The 12,308-nt window shown below is 43.9% G+C and overlaps 1 long non-coding RNA gene across 1 annotated transcript in view; it reads right to left on the bottom strand.

Moving 5' to 3' along the window:
* Positions 1-12,308, bottom strand: part of LOC136012368 (uncharacterized) — a 126,080-nt gene that overhangs the window by 45,803 nt on the left and 67,969 nt on the right. The window lies entirely within an intron of this gene.

Below are 12,308 nucleotides of genomic sequence, written 5' to 3'. Positions count from 1 at the left end.
TCCTCCAAATGTTGTTTCCAAATGGTCATCTTGAAAAATGCTGTTTAAAAGGATGAAACCTTTATGTGAAGATATAAGAACCCATGCACAGAGCAATATAAACTGCAGGGAAATCATCTGAAGATTAAAACCACTAATGATAAAGATATTACCATTAGGCATAGTTTAATTTGTTGGTAACTAAATCAACAGAGGCTTTTTACAGGCTGCTTGGAGCCTGACTATTGTGTACCGCACAACCTCTAAGTGTACAGTGACACAAACAAATAAAAGCCATCATATCAGCTGAAATGTAGTTAGAGACACAATTGAGAACATCTGTATTGTAAGCAGAAATAAATTAGAAATACTGAAATGTTTTGTAGCTGTGAAACTGAGGGATAAAAAAATAACCTACAGCACCTGGATTAAGCAGTTATAAATAATGTATAAAGGAAAAATCTCATTACCCCCTGTGTAAACTCCCCCCCAATGAAATATATTTTATGAATGTTGCATCACAGTAATAAATGCAGCATTTGTTTTCCCCATAAACTTTCCATTTCATGACTGTAAGATAGTTTGGATTTGGAAATAATGGCCAGTGAATGTACTGTTTGCAGGATTAGTTTCCCTCAACAAGCAGCTTTGAACTGACCTTCAGTTTTTTGGGCTAAAGAGCAGAGACTTACACAGGCTTAGCAGAACTCATCTTTGTGCCTACAAAGCCGTGGCAGTGTTGTACTCTATTTTCAATACAACCATACTATACCAACAAATTCAGCAGCACCACTAGAGAGTATTTAGACTCTGAGCCTTGAATGTTCTAATTGCCTGTTATCGTGGAAGAGTTGATGAGATTATACTAGGTAAAGACTATGTATGAATGTGGGGAGTTTTCCCTTTGTGAAAAAGCCAGGTCTTATAGCAGAATGCTGCATATTGCAGGATACAAAAATGAGCAAGAGCTGTATTAAAAACTAGAATGCTTCAAGTTTCCAGGTTTTCTTTGCAAATATTCTCAGTTTTGTGTAAAGATGCCAGGCCTGATTCCTCTCTTGTGTTAGCTTTACACTGTCAGCACTGCTAAAGTACTCAGCAGATTCATTCTAGATTTAGGCAGCATTACTGTCAAATTGCACCACCAGTTTTCTGTTGAAAATACCTTAATTTCTCACATACCTAAAGGGGTCAGCTTTCTGATGATCCAGGGCAGCAACCACTGGTCCCCTTGGGAGACCTTCTCAATGATCTGTACACCCGATACGTGATCACCAAGCCACACGGCAGTGAAACAGGGGTGAGAATGGGGATGGGAGGCTACAAAGGAAGTCAGCATCTAGAGTCAAACTGAAACCTAAGAGATTTCAAATTAAAAGGATAAGAACTTCCCACTGGCTGAGAGAGATAAAATGTCACAAACATAAAAGACATAAAGTTAGGTTTGAGTCTGGGGTGCTTTTCCCTTTATGATTAATGATTAGGCTCAACCAGGATGGGAAAAGCAAAGCAAAGCTCCTCTTGAACTAGTTTAAAAATGCCACAGCTGAAGGAAAAAATGTAGGAACATCAATTTAAAAAAAAATAACCAAACAACCCCCCCCACTAAAATGTAAAGGTCAGGAAAGATTTGGGTGTTTTTAAATGCTGTCTTGAAGAAATTTCATAAAGGTTAAGATGTCATGTAGTTTCAGAGTTATGGGCACTGGAGGGGGGTCCTTGAGTGCCAGCTATTCCTCGGGCCACTGGGTGACTGTGAGCTGCAATGACAGTGGACAGCGGGAGGCTGGCAGATCACAAGCTATCACTGTGCCACTAGGACAAACCCATGTCTTGCTCCCCAAAGAATGAAGAGCTGTGTGAATATTTCAGCATCTGGGATTCAAACAGTGGACAGAATACAAAAACATGCCTTAAATAACATACAAGGGTCTAATTTACATTGCCCAAAGCAAACACATTCAGTGTTCTGGCTCTTCTACTCAGTCCACTGTGCTGGGGAGGAGCAGGAGGCATGGTAGGGACGGTATTCAGAGCCCTAGGAGTTCTCCTGTGTGGTTTGAGACCCTTGAGGGCACAAAGCAGGCAGGGCAGAACAGGAGCTGTAACATAGCTCTTACAGATGACAGCAGGAAAGCCAGCACAACTGTTGAAGGGTTTGGAGGGTGAGTTTTCCAGTGCTCTGCTATGTCCATTGGCAGCTGGGCTTCCTCCTCCTGCAGCTCCCATGCCCTGTTCCCGTTCAGCACTGACCTGGCCCCCCCCTCCTCTCTGGTATTTAGATCCCTCATACAGCATTGCTGTTTCCTACGTACCAGAGACACTGAAAATACCAGACTTTGTGGCTTGATTTCTTTGCCCCAGTCTCATCTTTGTGACTTTCAGACTTCAGCCTGTATCCCTGGAGTAAGAGCTACCTTTCTCTGCTTCAAGTATTCCCCCCAGCCTCCTCTTCGGATCCTGAAAGTCCAGTTTACCTTACTTTCCACTTCTGGCATGTTGGCTAGACAAGTGATCCTGCGTATTCTTTCACAGCAACTTGGGGAGGGAAAGGCCAATGATGTCTGTCCAGCAACTGCTACCCAAAGCTCCCACACAGGGACTGTGGATGTAGGGAAAGCAGAGCACTCACCACTGCCTCTTGGCAAATGAAACCTATTTCAGCATGACCTGAATTTCACTTGTAGACAAAAGGTGAACTAGGAAAAGGTGAACTGTTTGCTTTTGATGACCAAACAAATGCTACACAGAGACCATGAAGTAACACAGAGAGAAGAAAATCTTTGAAAACCTGTACTGGTTTTAGACAAATGTTACAGGAAGGGTAAAGTTCCACAAATGTCAATTATTTCATAAACAGAAATAAAAGTTGGGTGTTACCAAATACAATTAACCCCTATTTCATTATAAATAGGTGGTGCTTTTCTAACGGGACATATATGAATAACACGACTTTAAGTTATGTTAGCCTTTGCTTCTCCATTTGCTCATTTATCTCCTATACTACACCCACCTGTTGTACCCTGCAAGGTCCTGTGACAGCGACCATAAGGCCTGATCCTCAGCCCTTCTCTCTGGCAGCTTTGCACAGCTCAAGAGAAGAGCAGAAGGAAAAACAGGTCTGTTGCCCTGAGGATTCCTTGGGTTAGGAGATCTTGCTCAAAAACTTCTTGCCCCTGCAAAGGCAACACAGCAAGGACAGGACAAGACACAGCTTCAGAAACCTGAATGCCAACCCTAGGATGGCAAGAGGAGAAACCCAGCCTAACTTTGTTTTCCCAGCCCTTCATAGTCAGATACTATGGGTCTGACTATGGTTACGTGTAGCAGAGGATATCACAGGTCTGAACGCTTGCTTTTTTTAAGCTCTGAGCAGCGTCATACAGAATTACAGTGCTGTATTAAATAATACTTTATTAAATATTAAATTATAAATATAATTAAATAATAATAAATAAGTTACTAAAATAATGACACCAAAACTTCCCATGGTGTTGCATTTCTGTTTCCTTGGTTTACATAACTGCCTGGCTGGCTCCTCTAAAATATCCTCCAAAAGTTGCTATTTTTTTCTGCTATTCTAATATATACAGCTCTGAAAAGCTGAGATGCTCTGCTTTAGGTAGTATAAAGAGATGTTAGGCCACTAAGTTCCAGAAACAGCAGCAATGGAATTAACGATAACTAATCTTCATAGAAAATAAATGTACCTTTATTATTCTTGGAGAGACTGACAAATTGCAGAGTTGAGACGATTTCTCACAGTGAATAAACCCGTTTTCTTTTGTGAGATGCCTCTTGTGTACATCTGGGTGGGTGGTAAAAGACGGAAAACCCTAGCTCATGCACACAGGCAAAGCAGCACACACATCATGGCCCCTTGTTCTCGGCCACTGTGCCTCCTCAGAGCCTCCTGGCCACTGGCTCACATACATCTACTTATAGTTTCAGTAAAGAAAAGGTATTTGAACATATTTGTCTCTCTCTTAACACTCACAGACACAAATGTATATCCATGCATATGAATGCCCGCATATACAAAACATTCACCCCTACCTTATTCTTGGGTTTAGCGTCAAAATGATATTGAAATACATGATTAGGGCATATTTTTCTATCTGAAACGGGATGAATTTTTCCCTAACAGCTGCACTCAAGATTTTAATTGAATAATACCAGTTCTGCCTTGTTTAACTAAGGCAGTACATCTTCCTTATGGTCGGGTATACTCATTTCATTTCTTTTTCTTCTTTAATGAATACGTTGTATTTTGATCTGCAGCTCTCCGCAGCCAGGAAAACCTTCCAGTCAGTGTAACATTACACAGGCATTTTTTTCTGTGCCAGGGCAAATCTTGGCCACATTTTTTAGCGGGCTTAATTTAAGCCAACAAACTTGTCCCTGGAAAACAAATCCAGGCGCAGTCAAACTCCTGTGCCTTTGATTTGCTGTTGCAAATCTACAGGCAACAAGCTGAAGGCCACTTTCCTATGCACATTCCCCTTCGCTTATAAAGAGCAATCAGCCTTTGGAGTTGCCACCTCAGTACCATTTAATCAAAGAGGGGTTTTAGGGAAATTGAGTATCTACAGTGTTTGGGTATAGTGATAAGCTAGTAATGGATCCCCCATGCACTCAGAAGCTCGACACCTGCAAAACACTCTATAAAAGAGCAAAAATAATTGTGTATTATCGTCTTCGATACCCTTGAATGACACCCGCAAAGGTCACTTGAAAGACAATGGGAGGCTGAGAAACTCCTTCCTTCTGGTAGATATTCTAACATCTGGTAGATAGTTTGGTTTTACTTCATGCCTTTTACCTGAAGCTATTATGTACCAACAGGTACCCGCGAGAGCAGCCATACCTCAGTCTGTATCTTTAAGACAAATAAATACATGTATTTGCATCCACAGGGAAGAATTCTGCCATTTCTGAAAGAGCTATGAAGATTTTCTCAGCCATTGCACAATTTGTCTCTATGATACTACGCTTCCAGTGTCATGTACATTACATCCTATCTGTCATCAAAGTCAATCTCAACAGCTGCTTGACATGGCCCTAATCAAGACAAACCCCAGTAACAAAGGTATTGCTGACACAATTGGCTGGTATGTTTATTTAAACAGCTCATATCTATCCTGTTAGCACATTCCAAATCAAAGTCCACACTGTTTATTTTAAAGTGAATTTTGGTTCCCCGCTCTCCGTTGTTTATGAATGTCTGTGTTTCTGACAGTTGACAAAGGGCATGCTGAAGATTTACAGTATCCACAGCTGGTTGTGTGGTGCAGTGGGGCTTTCCCCACATACTTCTGCTCTATGTGCCTTAGAGAGAAAACTCCCCATTGAGAGCTGAGTCCTGCAGTGTGAGGACTGCTTGCCTTGCCCTGGTATTGTTTTTCCTTTCACCTGCGGGGAACTAGCTGTATGCCAAAGCCTAGCAAAAGTGACCCTGGGAGAACCTGAAGTCCTTCCTCACACGGAGAAAAAACATGGTATCAGAGGCGGTACTGGCCTCACTGTGCTTCATGCCCAGCCCAACAGCATAGTTTCTATGCCCACTGACTGACAGCAGGCAAAACGGGTGCATGGCTTCAAGCGGGAGTAAAATCTGCTGTACCATATAGGCTCTGTTTATTTATACCAGAGTAATTTCACTGCTTTGCTACTGCTGGACTCCAAAGAAAGTCAGCCTAGAGACTCCTGCTTTTGTAAGTCCAAATCCTACCTCCTTCACAGGCTGCTCTCTTGCACACCAACTGGAATGGAGCAAGGACCGATGGAACAGAGTCCCTGGACTGAAATACCCAGAATCTTTGTGTCCAGACCAAAAAGTAACCATTTTTGGCCATCTTCAGTCGATATGCTTCACAATTTCCCAGTAGTGGCATGACATGGTGATGTACGTTCTTCAACAGCTTCACATTTTTCCTGTATCATCAGAAACTTGGTGTTTGAAACCCTGGTGAGATGGTTAAGGCAGCATCATATTCTCTTTCAACTGCACACATGCCAAGAGGGAAAGCTATACATTTGCAATGGTTATCCATCATACCACATCACCTTTTAGTTCACAGAAATCCTCACTAAGACTCTCAGCACAAGGTGGAGAAATACATAAGTGAGTTACTGGCAGGTGAGAACAGCAGAGGAAGAGTCCTGGTGTAATTCTTGACTATTCCCAAGCATCAGTGGTTAAAATATACACAGGCATGTGTCAGGTGCTTTAGTAACTTACAGCTCTCAGTAAACACGCTTCATGTTCTTTGCCTTTACTCTGCAAAATGTTCACTTATAGCTCTAATAAACAGTAGCACAGGACAAAGAGACACTTGTTAGTCATACGACCTGACATAAGGTAAGGAAAAAATAGACAGACCCCCGCAAAACAGCCCCACAGAGAACAAAAGAAATCCGCCAATTGAAAATATGACACACATACTTTATACATGTTTCATTTCTGTTGTTTTGGTTGGAAAACAGCTGCAGGTGTCCTCTAATTATATCACCATTTTCACAAATATCAACTGTCATATTTAATTTGTTACATTTACCACCCAGCCTCCTCAAACAGCACCCTTCTTTCATTACGCATTTAGTGCCAGAGTTTCTAACATTCAAGCTAACTTTCAAGCTAGTCAATTAATGCATTATTTACAAGTGAAATGTTATTAAAAACAGATTCTTAATTTACTAATGATTTAGTAGACCCCAGGCAGTATTCCAATTTGGTTTTATTGAAATTGGAAGAACACTTAGAACAAAGGGGAAAGTAATGTCAAGGATATTTTGGCCTATTTATCTGTGTTGTACTTTCTGTGGTATTATGTCTACCCCTACATCATCCCTCCCTGTTTTATATTGTATTTTTAATACAGAACCTAACCAGTTGCAGCATGATTGAGGGGAAAGGTCTATGAAAAATGAAAAACAGCACAAACACTATTGTGAGTTTTGTTTTTAAAAAGCACCAGGCAGTCTGGAATGACTCAATACACATGTTCACCATACAATACAGCGTATTTTGATTTACAGCGCTGTTCTAGCAGCACAGCAGGTTAAGAAGGTTAGAAGTCAAGGGAAATTAAATGTTATTAGCATTCCACCATTGTTGTGCTGTACAAAAGTGAGTATGTAAGTTTTCAAACGCTTTTTTAAACTCAAATTTGTTTCCGAGGCTTTTAGCTTGTCAGAAACTTTTAACGAGCACGCATGTGCTTCTTTGTCCTTCCCATTTTTTGCTCCTTTTCCTTTCCTATCTGTGCCTGTTCAGGATGTTCATTAAAGACTAATCCCACTCCTACCTTCCCACCTCCACTACCTACAATAACGCTGTTACCATTAAAATGTTTACATTCACTCTTTAGGGCCACTTAATGCAGGAAATATCGGTGATTCAGTGGCAGGCCTAATCAGTCGCAAACACTAAGCATCAACATTGGAATGGTGACCATGATAGCTTTAAGATACTTCTTCGTGTTTGCTTTCATGTGGGAATAAATGAAACCAAAGCAGGAATTCATAATCAGGTGTGTGTTTTACTCCCACGGGGTGGTTTACCAACCACAGATATGCCCTAACCACACAGCTTCAGTTTGGCTTTAACGGCAATGTGGGGGATGCCTGGTTCAGGGCTCTGGCACTCCCATATATGTGAACACCTATCTCAGACCCAGGTGTGGACATCTGCACAGGGAAGTCTACAAGTGGGTAAGGAGGTAGGGAATGTGTAATTCCCTGGCATGGTAGCTCCAGCAATCTTGTTGAGGCTAATGAAGAAGCTAATGAGTGTTTTCAGAGAGTGGATAGGGCCTCAGGTCTGGTTGTTTCTACCCACATAAAGCCTGCATCAGAAGAAACTTTGAATCTGTGGGCAAAATACTACCACACCTAGCTAAATGATAGCCAACACAGATAGGTCTACATTGCTACTACCTGCCTTAAAGTGATAGAAGAGTCAAAGCTGAAGCCTCTCTGTGGCTCAGACTGTCATTTATAAAATAGGGATAACACTGCTGCTCTCCCTCACAAAGCTGGTACAAAGACAAGTTCAGTAAATACCTGGGATGATCTCCTTGATGATGGGAACAGGACTCACACAAATCATCAAGATGGATCAGTACCTTTCCCTATTAACCTTGGTGTATTTGGAAGACCTCTTGTATCATCACCTCTTAGTTTGGGTGTGAAGACAGATATATCAGGCTGACCATGAAATGACCCTGTACTGACAGTGCAATCTGTGCCCTGTCACCAAGCACCCCATGTCCACATAGGCTACTGGGTGCCCAACACAGCACCAGTTTCAATGTACAGGTGGCCAGGCTGGCTGTGCACAGATCTCCTAAGTGCCTTGTAGCCAAGCGTCCTGCCACTTTGGTCCCTGACCACCTGAAATTCGTTCATTGTGAAGGGTCCTGGAAAGCTACAGCCATTACCAGAGCTCTGACCCTTGTATACCCTCCCAAAAGCTGCTTACACTCAGCGCTGTCCTGACCCACTTCCAGTGGCTGCTTCAGAAGAGGGAGAAGAGCCTCCTGCCAGCACCAACCCAGCTAGCTTAGCTTAGGTGGAGGAGATAGGGGCTCTGGATTTACAAGTTCCTGCTCTCATTTCTGCTGATGAGCTGCTGTGCTGGATCATTGCAAAAGAAGTCATCATGAAGTTTCATGAAGATTAAGGATAACAGGAAGGGATTCTATAGGAACATACCAAATAAAAAACAGACTAGGGACAACGTAGGCCCCCTCCGGAAGCTATCAGGAGAACTGGCTACACAGGATTTGGAGAAGGCTGAGGTTCTGAATGACTTCTTTGCTCGGTCTTCACTGGCAAAGGCTCTGACCGCACCACCCAGGTCTTAGAAGGTAGACATAGGGACTGTGAGAATGAAGACCTTGGGCCCACTGTAGGACAGGATCTGATTCGAGACCATCTTAAGAACCCGATCGTGCACAAGTCGGTGGGACCTGATGAAATCCATCCGCGGGTCCTGAAGGAGCTGGCGAATGAAGTTGCTAAGCCACTGGCTATCGTATTTGAAAAATCATGGCAGTCAGATGAAATTCCCGACGACTGGAAAAAGGGAAATATAACCCCCATTTTCAAGAAGGGGAAAATGGAAGACCGGGGAATTACAGACCAGTCAGTCTCACCTCTGTGCCTGGCAAAATCTTGGAGCACATTCTCCTGGAAGGCATGCTAAGGCACATGAAAAACAACAAGGTGCTTGGTGACAGCCAGCATGGCTTCACTAAGGGGAAATCCTGCCTGACCAATTTGGTGGCCTTCTATGATGGGGCTATGTAACCTGATGGAGAGGGGTAGAGCAGTTGATGTCATCTACCTGGACTTGTGCAAAGCGTTTGACACTGTCCCACATGACATCCTTCTCTCTAAATTGGAGAGATACCAATTTGATGGGTGGACCACTCAGTGGATAAAGAACTGGCTGGATGGCCGCACACAAAGAGTTGTGGTCAATGGCTCGATGTCCGGCTGGAGACCAGTAACGAGTGGTGTCCCTCAGGGATCGGTGTTGGGACCGGTCTTGTTTAACATCTTCATCGCTGACATGGACAGTGGGATTGAGTGCACCCTCAGCAAGTTTGCCTATGACACCAAGCTGTGTGGTCCGGTTGATATGCTGGAGGGAAGGGATGCCATCCAGAGGGACCTCGACAAGCTTGTGAGGTGGGCTGATGCCAGCCTCATGAAGTTTAACCCTGCCAAGTGCAAGGTCCTACACCTGGGTCGGAGCAATCCCAGGCACAGCTACAGACTGGGCAAAGAAGAGATTCAGAGCGGCCCTGCAGAGAAGGACTTGGGGGTGCTGGTCGATGAGAAAATGAACATGAGCCGGCAGTGTGCGCTCGCAGCCCAGAAAGCCAACCGTATCCTGGGCTGCATCAAAAGGAGCGTGACCAGCAGGTCGAAGGAGGTGATCCTGCCCCTCTACTCTGCTCTTGTGAGACCTCACCTGGAGTATTGTGTGCAGTTCTGGTGTCCTCAACATAAAAAGGACATGGAACTGTTGGAACAAGTCCAGAGGAGGCCATGAGGATGATCAGGGGACTGGAGCATCTCCTGTATGAAGATCGGGAGAAGAGAAGGCTGCGTGGAGACCTCATAGCAGCCTTCCAGTATCTGAAGGGGGGCTATAGGGATGCTGGGGAGGGACTCTTCATGAGGGGCTGTAGTGACAGGACAAGGGGTAACGGGTGAAAACTTAAAACAGGGGAAGTTTAGATTGGATATAAGGAAGAAATTCTTTCCTGTTTGGGTGGTGAGGCACTGGAATGGGTTGCCAGGGAGGCTGTGAGTGCTCCACCCCTGGCAGTATTCAAGGCCAGGCTGGCTGAAGCCTTGGGTGGGATGGTTTAGTGTGAGATGTCCCTGCCCATGGCAGGGGTTTGGAACTAGATGATCTTGAGGTCCTTTCCAACCCTAACTATTCTATGATTCTATGATTTAGACTTCGCAAACTAATGCTGTGTTTATTCAACTTTCCAATCACTCTTTTCTACTATCTCTGTTTCACATACTGTGAAACTGCACTACACTGTGCAACCGAATTAGTTGTACAGTGACTCAAAGGCATTAAACAATGACTGATATTTTAAGTACTGTCTAGAAGGGATTTTTAATTCCTTCCTCATAATGAAACAAGCAACACAAGAAAAAACCCCACAGTTACAGAACCCTGAAACATTGATTTTCTTTTCCATCCTGGGTAGATCCCTTCGACACAACAGAACAAAAAATATCCTTAAAGCCTTCAGCTTGTTTAGTAGCAGAGTGAAAACAAGCCAAGCATTGATACACAATTTTAATGCCATCCAGTATCATAAGAAATAAGTCCCTGTTATTATTCCACCTTCTAAGTCCACAGTATGTACTAGGAAGATGAATCCTATGTGACCTGTCCTATGGGATGCTGTTGAGTCTATGGGTAGAGATGTAGCTGTGGCTGGAGGAGGATGGACATCTGCTGAAATGGCCACTGCCCCACACAAGGGGCTGGTTAGGAAAGCCCTGCTGTTTGAACTGTTCAGGGCAAACCTATGCACTGTGACTGAGACAGGTTAGGGAGTGCCTACACCAGCAGCTTAGTTGGGAGCTTGGAAGGGGATGCTAGCTTTTGGCAAAGAAGTGGTGACAAGCTGCTGGGAGGCAGAGAGACCCACTGCTGGCACATCTATGGTTGGAAAAGGACATGCACCCAGGCTGAACCCCTGGAAAGGGAGGGAGAAAGGAATGAGAGGATGGCTATGCTTGTGCTCACTCAGTCAGCAGCACCCCAGAGCGGTGCCAAAGCAAACGGCTGCCGTGTGGGGCTGAGCTGGGCCCCAAAATGCCACCCGCGCCTCACAGACATCAAGGGATCAGCTGCCACTATGGCCCAAACCACACTGGAAGAGAACCAGTTCTGCCATTTGCAAAAGATTCTCCAGGTGAGTTCTTGCTGGAGACTGTACTAGAAGTGAGGGTGGGAAGAGGGGAAAATGAGCTAAGAAATGCTGTGAAACTATCGGCATTAGCTGTTAACAGCACAGGGCCAGGCACCTAAGTGATGATTCAATTCTGACAACAAATACATGAATAGTTGTTGAAAGCTTGTTTGACTTTCACAAAGGGGTTTAAGCAAACGTTTGTTTGTTCATTAGTCTTGAGCAACACTTTTATGGCAGGAGATTCATTAAACCTTAACGTATATCTGTAAGCAAGATATTTGGTTGTTTTACAGATTAAGACACAAAGCAATGCACACTGTTTACACAGAATGGCCTTGAAATACCTGTAATGGAGTGAGATACAGTTATTAGACAAGGCACTGTGAATCTTCATTCTCTTGAAGGTTAGTTGGGACACCATGCTTCTGAAGATAAAGCCTTAAAGGGCCTGTTTCTGCTGCTGCTTGTGTGCCTGCATCAGCTTTTAGACTCCCTAGCTAGTTTTATGAAGCAGATGAATGAAATCTGCTTCACGAATTAAATCATACTGGTATATGGGAAAGTCATTCCCTGTTACAGCTGGTGCTGTAGAGTGTGTACCACTGCCCACAAGCTCCTCAGGACATAGCACAGATTGCTCTGTCCTGCATTTGGGAAATGGCATTCGAGTAGGAAACCCCTTCCCCAAATATCCTGAGGCAACAGCACCGCAGCCACAGCAATGTTGTGTGTTAAAAGACTGACACAGTATCAGATGGTGTGGCCATGAAGCACACAACAGGCTCTGGAAGGTGTCTGTGTGTGGGCCACACCACTCTCACAGTCCTTATGTGCTCAGCTGCCCGCTGCTGGGCTCCGCTTGGTCACTCCATG

Source organism: Lathamus discolor, chromosome 3, assembly GCF_037157495.1.
Source record: "Lathamus discolor isolate bLatDis1 chromosome 3, bLatDis1.hap1, whole genome shotgun sequence".
Taxonomy (NCBI): Eukaryota; Metazoa; Chordata; class Aves; order Psittaciformes; family Psittacidae; genus Lathamus; species Lathamus discolor.
The sequence above is the reverse complement of the archived record's forward strand: the minus strand, read 5'-3'. Positions and strand labels throughout refer to the sequence as shown.